The sequence below is a fragment of the Anopheles merus genome, chromosome X, assembly GCF_017562075.2.
Source record: "Anopheles merus strain MAF chromosome X, AmerM5.1, whole genome shotgun sequence".
Taxonomy (NCBI): Eukaryota; Metazoa; Arthropoda; class Insecta; order Diptera; family Culicidae; genus Anopheles; species Anopheles merus.
In genome coordinates, this window is record NC_054081.1 from 21,350,977 (window position 1) to 21,369,603 (window position 18,627).

Genomic DNA, 18,627 nt, shown 5'->3' on the forward strand with positions numbered 1-18,627 from the left:
ATTTGCGCTTAATATTATTTTTGCGTGTAATGTTTCTGACAGCAATGAGGGGGGCGTAAAGCAAACCTTGCAGAACAGCGTCGATTGCTTCGTAGGACTTTCATTCCGTTGGATCTCACAGACCAAGCGTAAGCATCGTTTATAGTATGCGTTTATTAACAGGCCTTCTTTCAGCGCTACACCTGATGCTATGTGGCTCGCTAATGGGAAGACAAATTCGCTTGCACCGCCGTGGCCATTTCTGCTACGTTCTTATCGTTCCGCAAACCCGTATTTACGATCAACATGATCGTCGAACAGCGTCGCTTATGCGCGTATCGCTTCTCGACAGTCTGCAATGGTTGGTGACAAGGACAAGGGACCGACCCCAACTACTCTCTGTCACATGATCGTTGCTCCCTTCGCGTCGCAATGTGCCGATCATTGCAAGCAACTGATACCATTGCTCGATGCCCGCGGTTACACGATTGGCCCTTTCTTCGTTTGGGTAATGATGCAAGTACGCCGTTATTTGGTGACCGTTTGCAAAATTGGCTACAGCTAATCTAACTATTTTGTAGCAAATACTGCTGAAATGTGTTTGGCCGCATCGTATCAATTCCACCCTCGCCAAGTAGCTCCTGTCGAACGTCAGCGAACTGGAGATGACTCGATAATGACGTGTTCTGCATCCTTTGGGAAAACGATACTAAAATTGCATTCCAGGGCAATATGAATCCTTACCTATGAAACCTTACCCCTGAATGCACCTGAGACAAATGAAATGACATGTGAAACGACTAAAACTACTTTTTCGCGAAACACCGCACTGAGATTAATAAAACAATATTATTATTTTTTAACTACAATTTTATTCGCTTCCTCACAAATCCACCTCCAGAACTAGAATGAGTCCACGAAAATTTCCGCGTCTTCATCAATCGCCATTGATCCGCCGAACCTGATGAAGTGAATAGTGACAAGTGCAGTCCTGTGAATGTTTAGCTCCCGTTTGTGCACTGTGAATACTTGTGTAATAGAAATCTAATTGTTATATTGCTAATTTTGCTAAATGTTTATGGTTATACTACCTGCAGTATCATTTATTAGTTTTTGTATTATTGTTTTGTGTATGTAAAACTTGCTCGACCGCGTCACTGCGATGTCGACAGTGATTAATCTTTGCTCAGTATGTTTTTTTGTTCGTGCTAGACATACGTATCGTTGTCCGATTGTCAAGACGTGTACACGATTGTAAGCGTTTGATATAGCAGGTTGTAGTAGAGAAGTGTTAGTGTGCATTTGCTGTTTTCCTTCATTCATGTCTGTGTGAGACAGTTTTAATCTAAAACAGCTCGCCCGAGTTTTATTTTTACGACATGGAGTGTTAAGCATGCTCCGCCGTTGTTAATTAACACTTTGACTGCCGGCCTGACGTGACAGTTTTTGAGTGAGCACGTAGCGCATGGCAAGAGAGCGATGAGAACGACGGTTTCTCTTGCCATTGTTATCACTCTTTTGTTTCATTGCGATAAGCGGCGTAGCACATGTCGTTCTCGTTCTCTCTTTCCTACCTTATTCGTTCTCAAGAGAATCACTGAGCGTCACATCCAATGCTGAACGGTGAGCAAAACCGTCATGCGAATTTATATGACACGGCGCTTAAAGTGTTAACGATGACCCGATTTTGTGTGCATGGAAATGTAGTGGGAACTTTCATCGTCGCTGCGTTACCCCCACGCTCTCGAAAACAGCGGCCAAAATAATTAATGAAAACAAGAATGTGCTGTATATGTATGATAAATGTTCAAAACACAAATCAGGCTTGGCGGATATGGATGGGATGTGAGTTTATAGTACGATTTACTTACACAATCCATAGAAAATTTGGAGTCTGTTGTGGGCATCCGTGCCGACCCCTGGACTTGCCGTGGTAGTTGTGTTACCACTGGTCAATGTCCAGGGGACGACAGTGTGTCACGCACACTGTCGTACGCACACTAAGCGCGGGCCGCTTAGTGTGTGTGGTGCGCTCGGACAAGTAAGTGTTGCGAGCAGCCGGTCGAGCAGGGCTCCCGGCAGCGCACGGTACGGCTGGCGCGCGGCCGTGTATTTTAATGTGTATTGTGCTTGTGAGTTTATATTTATTTTGTATACTGTTATATTAGTTTTTAATAAAGTACCTGATGCAAGCAAAAGACACAACAGTGGCGATCGAGCGCGTCGGTTGGAGCCGGCGCCATCGCGATGGCACGGGTCCCCGCGACAGTGGGACGCCGTTGGACGAGGACCGCTGCCGCCGCCGCCGTTAAGAACGTGGCCCCGGCTGTCGTCCCGCGATGGGGACAGAAGGGACAGCCGCACACACACACTCGGCGATGTTTGATTCGCCGGGCTGCAGGGCCAGGGAGCGCCGGCAATGGAAAGGTCGAAGCCTGATTGCCGGGCCATCTGCGGCGACGCTAGGTGTCATGGTCGAACCGAATCATTGCGTACGAAGACATTCTCGCACGTTTGCAAGTCCTGATGAACGAAATCACTGCGATTTCCATGTCTAGCAGTTTCTTGGGGGCGAATTTTTCGCATAGCTGTTCGAAGCTTGTCAACAAATTCGGCTTCGTTCGGGTTTTCGGAGTCGTTTACGAAAAACTCAGACGGTATTCGGAGAGTTGTGCCATATACCATCTCAGCAGGCGATGACTTAAGGTCTTCCTTGTAGGCTGAACGCAGCCCGAGTAAGATCATTGGCAAATGCTCGCTCCAGTGCTCGGGGTCGTGGCAGAGAATAGATGCCATCGTTCGATAATCCCATTTGACTGCGGGTGGTATGCAGTCGTGCGCAGGTGGCTGGATCCGAGCAAGCGAGTCAGTTCCCCGAAAAGCGTTGATTCAAATTGGCGTCCTTGGTCAGACGTAATGAAAGATGGAACACCAAACCGGGCTATCCATCCACAAACTAGAGCTTCGGCAACTGTTTCCGCGGTCATATCTGGAATTGTACTCGCTTCAGGCCAACGCGTGAACCTGTCGATGACCGTTAAACAATAACGGTTGTCCTTACTTGGAGGGAAGGGTCCCACGATATCGATGTTTACATGTGAAAATCGGCTGTTCGGAGCCGAATATCGGGATATAGGTGATTGTGTGTGTCGCGTCACCTTCGAACGTTGGCATGGCAAGCAGCTCCTAGCGAAAGCAATACTATCCTTCCGGATGCTTGGCCAAACAAATCGCTTCGTCATTAATTTGGCCGTTGTAAGGGTGCCAGGATGAGATAATTGGTGCATTGCCTGCAACGCAGCGTTCCGAAAGCGTTCCGTTATGAAAGGGCGGATGCGATTCCCAGTGCAGTCACATAAAAGTTGTTTGGTGCTGCCTGGAATGGTAAAATATTTTAGATTTAGCAAACTTTCGATTTTACCTTGTGCGATGTTCTGGAGCTGCTGATCGTCTTTTTGGTCTTCCGCAAGTGCTTCATAATCCAGTGATGGCGCTGGATGTATAGCATTAATGCGAGAGAGCAAGTCAGCCACGATGTTGTCCTTTCCCACAATGTGACGGATGTCCGTTGTGATCTGTCCAATCACATCCATCTGGCGAGCTTGACGGTCCGAGGCTTTGTCAAGTTTCTGGTGGAAGGCAAAGGTGGGGCAAAGATGGGTTTGTGGTCGGTATAGATGTGGCAACTACGTCCTTCGAGCATGTATTTAAAATGCCGCGCCGCAAGGTAGATTGCAGTGAGTTTGCGATCGTAGGTGCTGTATCGCAGCTGGGCCTTGTCAATTTTTTTTGAGAAAAAATCGAGTGGTTGAGGGTGTCCTTCAACGATTTGATGTAGGACCGCCCATGGGGCAGTGTCAGATGCGTCGAACCAAAGGGAAAGTTCTGCAATTTTAGCGGGATGCGATAAAAGCGTTGCTTCTGCGAGTTGATGTTTGCAGCGTTCGAAACTCGCGATGGTTGCGTCATTCCACGTCAGCGTGGAGCGATCGTTCCGTTTGTTGTCAGGAATCATGGCAAGGAGTGGAATCTGGTGCTCGATCGCGTTTGGTAAAATCCTACGGTAAAAATTGAGCATTGCCAAAAAACTTTTCAATTCCTTCACCGTAGCAGGAAGCTTGAACTCCACGATAGCTCGAACGCGGTCAGGTAAGGGACGGATACCGTCGGCAGAGACGGAATGACCCAGAAAATCCATCTTGTCTCGGCCGAATTCGCACTTAGCAATGTTTATCGCCAAGTTATATTATTTGAGCCTTTCAAACAATTGTCGCAAATGTTCATGGTGTTCTTCGGGTGATGATGATGCGATGAATAGGTCGTCGATGTAAGGAAATACGAATTCCAATCATCTGACCACTTCGTGGATCAACCGTTGCAACGTTTGCGCTGCGTTTCGCAATCCAAAGGTCATAAACACGAACTCGAACAGTCCGAACGGTGTGATGGCAGTTTTAGCGATGTCCTCGTGATGTATTGGTACCTGATGAAAGGCTTTTTGCAAGTCAATTTTATAAAAAAATAATTTTACCTTGCAATATGGTCGAAAAATCCTGCAGGTACGGTATGGGATAGCGATCCGGGATCGTTTGTGCGTTGAGCGCCCGATAGTCCCCACATGGCCGCCAAGAATCGTCTGCTTTCTTCACCATATGGAGCGGGCTCGCCCAACTGCTGCTGAATGGTCGGCATATACCAAGCTTCAGTAGATGTTCAAATTCGGCCCTCGCTGCTTGAAGTTTGTCGGGAGAGAGACGTCGTGGGCGTGCGAAAACAGGTTGCCCTGTCGTTTCGATTCGATGGTAAATCAAAGCATCGCTAATCGCTCAAAAATTATCCCCGAAGTGACGTCAGCTATCAGGAACGACCACAGGAACTCGCGACGAAGGCCGAGGTTGATCTTTAACAACACTTCACCGTATAGGGTAAATGTACCAATAGTGGTGCAATTTGTAGTGGTACCGATGTGTTTTAATTGATTTAAAGTGTCAGGAAGGACAATTTCTGAATATTTTAACACATAGCAATTGAAATATGTTTTATCTTCGCAATCACAATCATTTTCACCAGGAAACACATCAAATTTTCCAAAAAATACATATTTTTGTGACTGTTTCGTTTTACCTATAATGGTGGTATGGTTCCTATAGTCGTCGTATTGTGTTCCTATAGTGGTGGTAAACAAAGATGCCTTAAAAACAGTGTATAATATCAATTAAATTTAGTTTCGATGCTGTTTTCGTATGAATAGCAAGGATTACTGCCATAATATTGGTTTCTTGCGTAATTTGATCGTAAAAAATGTATAAATTTGACTCTTGACTAAAGTACTGCATCACACCTGTCCTCAACCCATACCCAGAAGAGTTTGCTTGATTTGAAGTCGATTTTTCACTCAGTATAATAAGCGAATTTCGGCATTTGTTAGGCAAATTACTTACAGAAAACTCATTTTTGTTGCTTATTTTAGTGAAAACAGTACGAAATGTCAAAAATATTTTCGAAAAAATCTAAAACGTCCTGTTTTTATTGATTTTATAACTATAACCACTACAGGAACATGTCTGTTTTGTGTACCAATAATGGCACTATGGTAAAAAACACTTAAAAATGCATAAATATGGTCAAAAGCCAATGAATTTGAATAAAATAATATCATTTGATAACAATTATGTTAAAAAACTAATAATTGCATTGTTATGTGGTCATTTAGAACGTTAACAAAAATATGAGTATCGTTATGAAATCCTAAGGATTTTGGAAAAATGTTGACACATTTAACAAAATAATGGATTTTTCGGTCACTCAGTAATGGAATGGCCCCATTTAACTTTAAAACCCTTTGTAAAAGGCTAAAGAACATTTAACACTAACGTAAATAACTAAATTACTTTTAATTTGCCATATAAACCACATTTTAGTGCAATACCACCACTATTGGTACTAGCACCACTATAGGTACATTTACCCTACATTAATCGGCGATCCGTTCGCGGCGAACAGTTTAATCGGTGATGGTTTTACTCTGGCTGTTCCCATATCATTCGGAACCTCAGACACATCGGCGCCGGTGTCGATTAAAAATTGCGTTGACGTCGTTTTATCAGCAATTCGTAGACGAAAGATTGCGGCTGTAGTGGTGAGTTCGCCAATCTCCACCGCAGCATCAGCAGAGCGACACTATTGTGCAGATGGTGCAGGGTTTTCGGCATTTCCGTGTATCGCTACCGAATTTGCGATGGTATCAGCACGGGCCGGTCGAAACATCGCTTTCGTGACTTAAACTGCGATTACGTGCTGAGCCGGTGCGGGAATTTGATCGTCCTCGGTACCTTTGGTTAGGCAGCACGTTTTCAAGGCGCCTTGACAATTCAGCAATCTCTTTTCGTTGGTCGGATATGGGGTCGTTGGCCGTATGTGCGGTCGTTGACATTGTGGCATCAGCTACGTGGCCAGGCGCCATCGCAGCGTTGCTACGTTCGACGGCGTTAATACTTCTCAGGCTCATTGAATCCACAATGGCGTCGGCGATGGTGGTTTTGTCCGCGGCGTCTTCGCGAGAAGTGATCACTGCAACTTGGGCATGTGGTGGCAGCCTTGATGCCCACAAATCGATAAGAACCGGTTCACTAAGGGAATTGCCAGCAACGTGCTTCATTTCGTTGAGAAGCTGGCTCGGCTTTTTATCACCAAGTGGCATATCGGACAATACACGGTGCAGGCGCCGCTGCTAACTGTCGGCAAAATATCCGATCAGTTTTGCCTTAATGTACGCGTACTTTTCTACTGCCGGTGTACCGTCAATAATTGAACTCAACTCGGTCAATTTGTTCGGGGGCACTTGCGCCATCACTATGTTATACTTTCGCGTATCGTGTAATGCGCTGATACCCGAAGCAGCGAACCAAAATTCCAAAGACAAAAAATACGTCTCGATATTGGTATCCACCATATTTGGTGGGTTCAGTCGCGGCGCATGGAATGCTTCTACGGCAGCGGGTTGAGGAGCATGGCTGGACACACTAGGGATAGGCGCACTAGGGTTGGGCACTGCTGTACTGGGACCACTGGGGGTCGGCACCAATGAACCAGCCCGAAAATGGCCAGGTAAAATGGGATTAGGCGCAACCTTATCCTCTTCCATTACTGCGATGCACACCAAAATTCGTAAAAAAAAAGAAACGGAACTGAACGATCACGTCGGGGTCACCACTTTAGCGCGTTCTTTCGATTTGGTTTTGGCGTAATAATAGAAACACTACTTGGTCTGAAAACTATATTAGAATGAGAGCGATCTCTCCGTTTATTCTATCGTAAGTCCTCTAGATGATCGTTATCGGTTCGCTTCGTGGTGTTAGATGTTCATTATCCTTCGGTTCGTCTTTTCTTCGTGTTAGCGTCGTGTTAGTGGTGTTAGCACGGACTACGACTGGATAATATGTGTTAGCACGGACTACGACTGGATAGCGTTAGCGCGGGACAGTGCTGTGCTGCCACATGCCCTACGTCTACTTCCCTGGCAGGATCGGAATAATCTTCCTTCATACATCATCATCTTCATACATCATCATTTATGTGTGGTTTGTATGTGTTTGTGTGTGTGTGTGTGTGTGTGTGTGTGTGTGTGTGTGTGTGTGTGTGTGTGTGTGTGTGTGTGTGTGTGGTGTGTGTGTGTGTGTGTGTGTGTGTGGTGTGTGTGTGTGTGTGTGTGTGTGTGTGTGTGTGTGTGTGTGGTGTGTGTGTGTGTGTGTGTGTGTGTGTGTGTGTGGTGTGTGTGTGTGTGTGTGTGTGTGTGTGTGTGTGGTGTGTGTGTGTGTGGTGTGTGTGTGTCAGCCTCCAACTGTCAAACTCCATACAAAAAGCTGACTAGAATCGTGAAGGGCCCCATTATCAGAATACTTTCAACGCAATATGACATCATGGCAAGCTACGTTTTTCAGACACAAACCCGCGCACTCGCACACATAAACACACACACGCGCACACACACACACACACACACACACACACACACACACACACACACACACACACACACACACACACACACACACACACACACACACACCACACACACACACACACACACACACACACACACACACACACACACACACACACACACACACACACACACACACACACACACACACACACACAAGTAACGTGGTAAAACAAGTGTACGGTGCGATGAAAAAACAGGGTCCTATCTTAATGTCCGATACTGTATGCTTCGCGGTGCCTTCTTCTAGGCCTTTGAACCTCTTTCGGTTAGAAGACGCAATGCACAGTGCTCTTTCATCGCTGGTTTGCTAAATGGCTCAGTCGAATCATCGCCTTTGTTGCATCGAGTCGATATCTATGCACCATCCCGAACACTTAGGTCTAGACAGACTCTACGGCTCGCTCAACCTCGTTCGTTCGCTCGCTCAACCTCGCTGGTCGGTCTGACCCTATGTTCCGCATGTCGGCTGTTTTCAACATTGTTTCGGATTGCTTCGACTTCAACATCTTAACTCAGTGCTTCAAGGAACGTATCCGGCTTTTGCCGTGGCCACAGTGAACTGCGATACAAATATTGATTTTGCTATGTGTTTTTTTACTTTTACTCATCTTAATTAGGCCATATATAAACCAATAATAAAAAAATGGTTTTGAATTTTAATGATATAACATTGTTTACTACGTTTTACATAATCCGAACTCCAATCCTAATTTTTTTTTACTCATTTTAAGACTAGCGTCTAACCTTCGTTGGTTATAAGTTCTTTTTTGCCATAAACTCAGCGCTGCGTGGAACGCAAATTGGAGCAAACATTGCGTGAAAGCTTGAGTGTGGTAGAATGCTCAAATAAGGCAAATGAAGACTAGCGTGCAACTTTTGACAATTCTAAGGCCAGAGAAACAGTAGACGATGAAAGTTGGGCTATAGTGACTAAGAAAAGAAAACGAACGAATAGTGGGAACAGTAATGTTCAAACCATTATCAATCGTTTTGACACGGGGAATGTTAATTCAACGCCCAAAATTTCTGACAAGGTTACAGAACCCATTTTAGCAAACAAAAATAAGGTTAGTAAGACTCTGGTTATTGTACCAAAGGTGGGTCAATCTTGTAAAAAGATAAGAGCTGACCTTCGCGCTAATTTGGATCCAAGGAAGCAGCAGGTGTCGGAATTCCGTAACGGCAAGGACGGTCAGGTGTACGTTTAATGTTCTGCTCAGGTTATATTAGACGAAATCAGTTGGTGCAACCATCGCATGCTTAGTGACATTGTGTGCAACCTACTCGTGTTCAATCACGTTGTCGCCACATTTTCAGTCGGTGATCATCGCGATGGTCACGGGAGATATGCATTGCGTGCGAGTGGTTCCAAGAAACAAAATGAGCATGTTTTCTCACTCTGTTTGACCCGACAGATAATCAAAACAGATAGAGGGAGAAAGCATGTTCATTTTGTTGCTTGAGCCCACGCGCCAAGTATATTCCAAGAATGTCGCGATTATCGCCGACAACAATGTCGTGACCAAGTGAGTGATCAAAAGTTGGGTGCTAAACTAAATGTCACCAAGCATGTGATCGATTCTTCAACTGTTTCAGTATAGTCACTGATCATCTCAGTTGTGTACGTGTTCTGATTTGAGCTTCGTTTCAGTCATGAGTGTTGATGATGGAAACAGTGGCATTTGGCAGCACTGTTCACAGCCAGAAAAATTCATGATAATGCTTGCGCCGGCATAAAGCTAAACTTGTCAGTTAGAGTATCGCGTTGAACTCAAGAATTCACATGTCGTGTTCAGCATGTCATGACGCACTTTTATTGACTATCAGCAATGAGCATCAAGCTACCACGATATGTTCATTGTTTTCGTTGGTGAAAATCGCGTGATACTCATGACATTTTGCAGCACTGGTAATACCTATTCGTAAAGTTAGCAGAGCTGCCAGTGCGGAAGAGTTTCGTCCCATCACTATGTTGCATGTATTCGCAAAGATGCTGGAGTTAGTGATTAAGGAGCAATTGGTCCAGTTTCTAACTCGAAATGACCTATTCATTAGAGAACAATCAGGATATCGGCTTGTGAAACTGCTTTGAATATTGTTCTGGCGTAGTGGAAGATGTTGATGGATCGAAAGAAATGGATATTTGCCTTTTCTTGGATCTAAAACGAGCATTTGAGACTATATTAAGACCGTTATTGCTGTTGAATTTAAGGCATTTTGGTATAATGGGGAAGAAGCTCAATTGGTTCAAAAATTATTTAAAAGACAGAACTCAGAGAACAATTTTTGGAAACTATATCGGAGCCTATAGAAAATAACCTTGGAGTTCCGCAAGTGTTCTTGGACCAATTTTGTTTATAATGTATATCAATGACATGAAACAGATTTTGTGAGATCAATATTTTTGCCGATGATACTGTTTTGTTTATCTCGAACAAAGACATCAAACAAGCAGAGTCTCTTATCAATTTTGATTTAAACGCTCTGGATGTTTGCAATGGCCATAACTCGAAAACTAAACGTCGCAGAAATGTGAAAAATTTTAAGCTCGTCTAGTCATTCTACATCCGGTTCCGGATAGCCGTTTTTTACCACATTTGGACCGAATCGGGGTTTCCGTACATAGGGAAAGTTTATTTATTTTAATTATAAGAAATACGATTATCATTTTATATTGTACACGCTCTTGATGATCGTACATTTTATCACTACACACAATGATAGCATTGAATTCAACAGTTTTGTAGCACTGGCTCTTATAATGATATTTTAAGAATTAAACTATTAGTTAAACTCTTTTTGTTAGTCAACTTAACCGCAGCTCGTTTTTGATGGTTTATGTTCATTCGATTTAAACGGCTCGCCTATTATTTAACATTCCGTAATCTCCGTGATCCGTAATCGTAATAGTTAATTTTTAACAACTGTACATTTTTGTGCATTTCTTTCGCGATGCCGGCTAATACGGACCTTGTGAGACGGTGTGTTGTCTTAATGCAGAATTCTTGAGTTGTCGTTTCACTAATCAAGTCGATTCATACGCAACTTAAAAATTTGGTGAAAACAAGTGGTGTACATCTGGTTGCTGATTGACGAATGAGTTATATTTATGTTGTGTTAAATGAGATCATCTAATGAAGTGATGGGCAAAACGGCTCCGACCGGCTCCAGACAATTCAATTCGGATATCAATAAAATCGGATATCCGATTGGATATCAATAAAATTGAACCAAACAATTCTAGGAAATTAAAAAAAATGGAGGGAACCCATCAAAAAAATATGAGAACCAACCAAAAATTTATGGTAACCAATAGTGATGAGCAAAACGGCTCCGACTGGCTCCAGACAATTTCGGAGACGGCTCCGCACCAACGGCTCCGGAGCCGACTCCGCACCAACGGCTCCGCTCCAACGGCTCCACTCCAACGGCTCTGGAGCCGGTTTTAACAAAAGGGACCAAAAAACCCTTTCAATGAAGTTTCTATCGAGGAAATCCGTAAATAGCGGAGAAGGTCATGTTTAAAGGAATTCATCAAAAAAAAAAAATCAGTAAGTTTTGAATATTGTTAAGAAATGCGAGACCAACGAATGCTACACAACGCCATGCATGTCAATACTGCAATCACATCGTGTGTTAGCTTCCACACGTGCCAGAAGATATATTCGTTTTTTTATTACGCTATCATACACAATGCTGTCTCTATTGAACCGTTAGTCCGGAGTAGTGTTGGGAATTTCGTTAAAAAAAGGAACGGAACGGAACTAGTTCATTTTTCAAAAAGAACGGAACGTGAACCTGGGGTGCAAATGAACCGACCCAGAGCTGTCACTGTCAAGCCAAACTGTCATCCGGGGGGGGGGGGGGGGAGGTGTTACTTGAGACAGGATATGAAAAGGCGTTTCTTAAATCATCATTCTGAAATCACCAAATCCAAATGGGTTCATCCTATATCCAGTAAGCTGTACCAGCTGTGCTAATATAAAGCATGCATTTATTATCTAGCATTTTTTTAACTTTGTAGATGCGACGACCATTTTCGGTCAAAGCCTTCCTGTTGCAAACTATTGCAACAGCACTCTTTCTTTCGCCCGTAGTAGTATTAAGTATTAAATAACAAGCGTTTTCTTAAGCAGTCTTATATTATTTTATTGCGACGCTAAAAATCAATCGCTTGACTCGGGCTACCGCGAAAGAGTCGCCTTCGGTCATTGCCTTAGCCACGCTGTTCGGGAGCCTTTGAGCGATCGGGAATATTCGGCTCGATCGGTATTGGATGCTTCCCACACTACGCGTTTGTACCGCGCTCTGTCGGGAATCACTGTAGATAACACCGACAGATCGAATCTAACGTTAATAATTATTAACATTACCCCCCAGTATTTGTGAGCCCTACGAACACTCTTCCTGGTTTGGTTCAATCTTAACAGTCTGTGCTTCCTATTTCTATACGAACGCAATACTGGCTTACGAAATTTGGCTGAATAATAGTTTGTTGAATTTTGCATCGTATTATTACGTCCTGACTGATTGCTCTGCCCTGCATAGTTGCTCTGCCCTGCCTGTAGGATTTGCTCCCTTGGAGAAAATGGCGTTACACTTCTCACTGAACAGATTGCATCGCTGAGCGTTGTCAATTGTGCTAACGTAAATAATGCCGATAAATATGCTATGTTCATTGCACGAAATACTAACGTTTGGCATATATTGTAATACCACCTCGAAAAAGATCACTTGTTTGTATCAGCTTTCCTAATACACTGCACTTCAGCACGGCTTGTTCCGATTTTCTTCAGGAACTATTAGGCACCGGCAACGGGTGAGATGAACAGGGAACCGACACAATAACTGATTTCTTTTCCTAGCTTTTCTACTAACACACGCACAACCGCTATAAAACAATTCCTCAACTAGTAACTTTTTCTGTTCCTCACTTCAGCACAGCGATTCCGAATTACCTCAGGAACTTTTCTAAGCTGGCAACGGGTGAGATTGTTGAAAGAGAAACTGTTTTAAGTAAAAGGAACTTTTAATTCGTCAATTGATTTTTAGAATGTTGCAAACTATTGCAACAGCACTCTTTCTTTCGCCCGTAGTAGTATTAAGTATTAAATAACAAGAGTTTTCTTAAGCAGTCTTATATTATTTTATTATTGCGACGCTAAAAATCAATCGCTTGACTCGGGCTACCGCGAAAGAGTCGCCTTCGGTCATTGCCTTAGCCACGCTGTTCGGGAGCCTTTGAGCGATCGGGAATATTCGGCTCGATCGGTATTGGATGCTTCCCACACTACGCGTTTGTACCGCGCTCTGTCGGGAATCACTGTAGATAACACCGACAGATCGAATCTAACGTTAATAATTATTAACACTTCCTGTACCACTAATAGGCTTGGCTATCAGTAACTTAAATGCCCATAGCAGGATAATCATCCCAGCGTATGGGGGCACGATCCATTCGAGGCTTTTACCCATGCCGATGTTATTGAGCGGTAGGAGTTGACGATTGTATCACGAGATTGACTAATTATTTGAAGTTCACTTACTACTTACAACAAATAGTTTTTTTTCACATAAATCGTTTACAACATAACGGCACTCAAACGGTTGTCGAATGGAACAGAATGCTTCGAATCGAATGGCTAAATATTGGAATCATGCCGAGTACCAAGATCAAGCGGATATCGTGGCATAAAAAATAAATACATTTTATTTTTCGTTGTTCATAATCGCATATTAAAATACATCTCTTCCAACCCGTTCTGCCATATGAGTACAGATTTAAATTTTATAATAATTATTTGTCTGGTTAGGATAAGCTAAATTATAACAAAAAGTATAATAGATGTTACAAATAACACCATAACACCAAATAACATATTTTGGTTTCGCTTATCACGATTTTTATAAGCGATACGCGACGAAGTGCGATGAATATTCATGTGAGCATGGGAGAGTGCACAGGCAACACATACTGTGTGCGAGAAAGAGTGAACAGTTATCTTGCATGCAGCAAGCAACAGCCGGACAAAGCCGGTTTTTTTAAAGAACGGAACGCACGAACGATAGCACCTTGCTGACAATATTGAAGCGGCAAAGACCGCAACGGAGTGAACGGAAAGAACGTATTGAACGGAACGGAATGAACGGAAAGAACGGAATGAACGGAAAGAACGAAATGAACGGAAAGAACGAAATGAACGGAACGGAACGGAATGAACGGAATGAACGGAACGGAGCGGAATGAACGGAAAGAACGGAATGAACGGAACGGAGCGGAATGAACGGAAAGAACGGAATGAACGGAACGGAACGATTTTGTATAAAGGATCGGAACGGAACGGCCTACATAAAGAACGGAACTTTTTTACTAGGTTCGGACCGGAACGGCCAACACTAGTCCGGAGCCGTTGGTCCGGAGTCGTTGATTCATCGCTGGCTCAGGAACGGTGGGCCCGAAGCCGGCTCCGGAGCCGTTGGAACGGAGTCGTGAGTGCAGAGCCGTTAGTCCGGAGCCGGCTATGGATCCGTTTGTGCGGAGCCGGCTCCGGAGCCGTTGGTGCGCTCCGAAACGCCCATCACTAGTAACCAACCAATAAAACGTAATCCTGTAACCCTGCAACTCGCATTTTCGCTATCAAGCATTTCATTACTTGTCTTTGGCAATCATAGCTAATAAGTTTTTGTTTACTATGAAATCATTAGAACTAGTGTTGGGTAAAGTAGCACAATTCAGTGTGCTGTGCGCACACGCACTTTGCCCTAAATGTGCTGTGCGCACAGTGCGCACTTCGAACCACTGCGGAAGTGCTAACACAGTGCTAGCACTTTCGCACAGTGCGCTCTCTGAGAACAGTGTGGCTGTGCTAGCACAGTGCTAGCACTTCCGCACAGTGCGCTCTCTGAACACAGTGCGGAAGTGCTAGCACAGTGCTAGCGCTTTTCGCACAATGCACACACTTCGCACAGTGCGCACTCTTCGCACAGTGCGCTCTTTCAGCACAATGCGCTCTCTCAGCACAGTGCGTTCTCTCAGCACAGTGCGTTCTTTCACTAAGTCTGCATACACCCAAACGACCAAAACGCGATGAATGGGTAAAACTATGGACCTAAGATGGGGCCCTATCTCAGTACCCAAACTGGTACCCAAAGCCAGACAATTTTGGACTTCTTTTTTGAGAGAGAGCCAAAAAGCTGATGCTCCTCCTCCCTCTCTCTCCCCATTCTCTCACTAATATTGTTTATACGAGTTCTACGAGAGGGAAAGGGGAGGAGATTTAGCAAGTGGTTTACTACATATAATTTAATATGAGGAGAGACACCGTCACGCCAATATCGAGAATTTGATATAGGGCGGTGGTGTTTGGTTAATCGGCGTTTCGTGTGGACCACGGATGCTAAATGGAAATGCTTTGTATATTTCCGTACAGTGTCTCATTGCGGCGGAACCTTACAAATGTTATAGCGCGGTCGAATCAGGAATCGCGCATCGGATCGATGGAAGAAGGGAGTACGAACGAGGGGGGAGAAGATAAAGCACAGAGAAAAACGCTGCACATTCACTCATACATTCTTACAGCAGCAGGCAATTCGCGAGAACATGAAATAGAGAGAGTATATTTTAACGCTCGCGAATGAGTGCAAGCAGGTGCGGTACAGAAGATAGAGCAAGATATCTCAGTTTTTGTTCAAGCTTGGTCCAAATGTTTCCTTGGGCAGTGAGTGTCTTGCCTTGCATTGTGTTCAGAGTAGTGATGTGCTGTATGGAGCGCACCCACGACTCCGATCCGACTCCGACTATTGTTAGTTCGATTCCGACTCCGGCAAAATGGAACCACTAGATCCGCCCGGAGTCGGAGTCGTTCGCAGTCGTCCGGAGTCGACCGGAGTCGTCCGGAGTCGACGACTCCGAACGACTCCAAACGCCTCCGAACGGCTCCGACTCCGGGCGACTCCGGACGACTCCGGACGACTCCGAACGACTCCGAACGACTCCGAACGACTCCGGACGACTCCGACTCCGGGCGACTCCGGACGACTCCGGATGACTCCGGATGACTCCGAACGACTCCGGATGACTCCGAATGACTCCGACTCCGGGCGACTCCGGGCGACTTCGTACGACTCCGGACGACTCCGGACGATTCCGAACGACTCCGGATATTGCAGCGCGGACCTACCTTCCGGAGTCGATTCCGAATTTAACGGAGTCGGATCGGAGTCGACTCCGGATTTTTGCCAACTTTACCCATCACTAGTTCAGAGAGCGTACTGTGTGAAGAGTGCGCACTGTGCGAAAAGTGTGCTAAGAGAGCGCACTGTGCAAAGTGTGCGCATTGTGCGAAAAGTGCTAGTACTGTGCTAGCACTGTGCTAGCACAATGCGCACTTCAAGCACTGTGCTGTGCGCACAGTATGATGTGCTGTGCGCACAGTGCGCACAGTAGCACTTTGCCCAACACTAATTAGAACGAACTCCAAGTGCACTATTCTACGATAATCGAAAAAAGACGAGTAGCATAAAACCACTTCGCATTGTCTAAGATTTTGTCATTATTTTTGTCTTAGTTTATACGCCATTCACAATGTTGTTGTCTTGTTTGCATGTCACATTTCATCATCGGTTATCATTCGCTGGACAATGCGTTGGGTCACATCAAAATGTAGAGCTGTTAGAGCTTGTGTGGATTTTGTATTATTATTATTATTATTATTATTATTATTATTATTATTATTATTATTATTATTATTATTATTATTATTATTATTATTATTATTATTATTTTTATTATTATTTATTATTATTATTATTATTATTATTATTATTATTATTATTATTATTATTATTATTATTATTATTATTATTATTATTATTATTATTATTATTATTATTATTATTATTATTATTATTATTATTATTATTATTATTATTATTATTATTATTATTATTATTATTATTATTATTATTATTTTTGTTAATATTTTTATTATTATAATTTTTTTATTTTTATTTATTTGATATTTTGTTGGCCTCTAGGAATTCGACGTTGAAGGAATTCGACGGCCATGACGAGTTTGGTGGGAAGGAATAATAGATAGGAATCGAGGATAGGAGGGCGGGAACATCCAAGTCATCGGAAAGGAGGCAGGCAATGAAATATGACTGGGTATGATAGTTGCGCGTTTTCAATGACTCTAGCCCGATCAAACAGTATCGGATAGGATACGAAGGAATTCGATCCGATCGTCCATGAAAACGACGGATTGCGACACGAGTGAATTTTTGCTGAATTCGTTCGATCCTATCGATCAGTGTTAGGCCAGCAGGCCACCAAACTACCGACGCATTCTCAAGTATCGGGCGGACCCAACAGCAGTACAGGGACTTTAAACACGTAGGATCAGTAATTTCAGAGGACATACGAATAATGAGACCGAGCATTTCATTGGCCTTATTAAGTTAAGGGTGATTTCAATGTGTTCTTGGAACGAGAGTTTCTCGTCGATCCACACTTCAAGGTCCTTTGTGACAGTAACTCTCTTAAGTACAGTGTCACAAAGAACGTAATCATGCTCGATCTTATTGGACGAGCGACCATACGAAATGACACAACATTTATACGGAGACAGAATAAGACCGTTGGAGTTACACCAAACATTAAACCAATCGATGTAATCTTGTAGACGCGCACAATCAGTTAACGAAGACACTAGGAAAAATGGTAGGAAAATGTTGATGTCGTCAGCGTAAAGCAAACAACCATCAGGAGGAAGAACATTAACACAATCGTTGTTTTGCATGGGTTCTTAACAATCGTAGTGCAATCGTAGGGATTTGGCGCTCTCTGCACTTCTGGAGGATATGCCGTGGAGCAAAAAATTGGCTTCCACTCCTCCGGTAGTTCCTTCTGGTCCCAGACTTTCACGATTAGCTGATGTATTTCGACGATAAGCCTCTCTGGCCCCATCTTGAAGAGCTCGGCCGCCAGTCCATCACTGCCAGCAGACTTATTGCTCTTAAGGTGCTTGATGGCGCTGGCAATCTCATCCAGAGATGGTGGGGGCACTTCGTCGTCTGTATCATTTCTGTCGCTGTTGTTACTGCTGTGCTACTGCTGTAGTGGTTGCCAGCCTCTTCTGCACTTGCTCCATTCAGGTGTCCTTCGTAGTAGCACTTCCACCTTTCGATCACCTCCCGCTCGTCTGTCAGGCGATTTCCTTCCGTATCCTGGCGCATTGCGGTTTTAGGAGCAAAACCCGCTTCGGGCCTAGGGGAAGTTAGGGTTGGTTCGACACTGTTGGTAGGTTCGACAGCTTGCCGTTTTAGTATTATTATTATTATTATTATTATTATTATTATTATTATTATTATTATTATTATTATTATTATTATTATTATTATTATATTATTATTATTATTATTATTATTATTATTATTATTATTATTATTATTATTATTATTATTATTATTATTATTATTATTATTATATTATTATATATTATTATTATTATTATTATTATTATTATTATTATTATTATTATTATTATTATTATTATTATTTATTTATTTAATCTTCAACGGGCCGTGTGGCCTAATTAAGATGTAACAGTTCAATTGAAAAAAAAAATACATAGCAAAAATAA

The 18,627-nt window shown here is 43.3% G+C and overlaps 1 protein-coding gene across 3 annotated transcripts in view; it reads left to right on the forward strand.

Annotated features, from left to right (window-relative positions):
• LOC121598841 (protein abrupt-like) overlaps window positions 1–18,627 on the forward strand; it is a 66,514-nt gene that overhangs the window by 36,722 nt on the left and 11,165 nt on the right. The window contains exon 6 of one of the 3 annotated variants that reach the window (XM_041927422.1): window positions 1–133. This exon is cut by the window's left edge and continues 1,238 nt beyond it. The exons of the other annotated variants lie outside the window; for them this stretch is intronic. The gene's annotated coding sequence lies outside the window, so the exon portion shown is untranslated. Of the gene's footprint in view, window positions 134–18,627 lie in introns of those variants that run through there. 3 annotated transcript variants of the gene reach the window in all.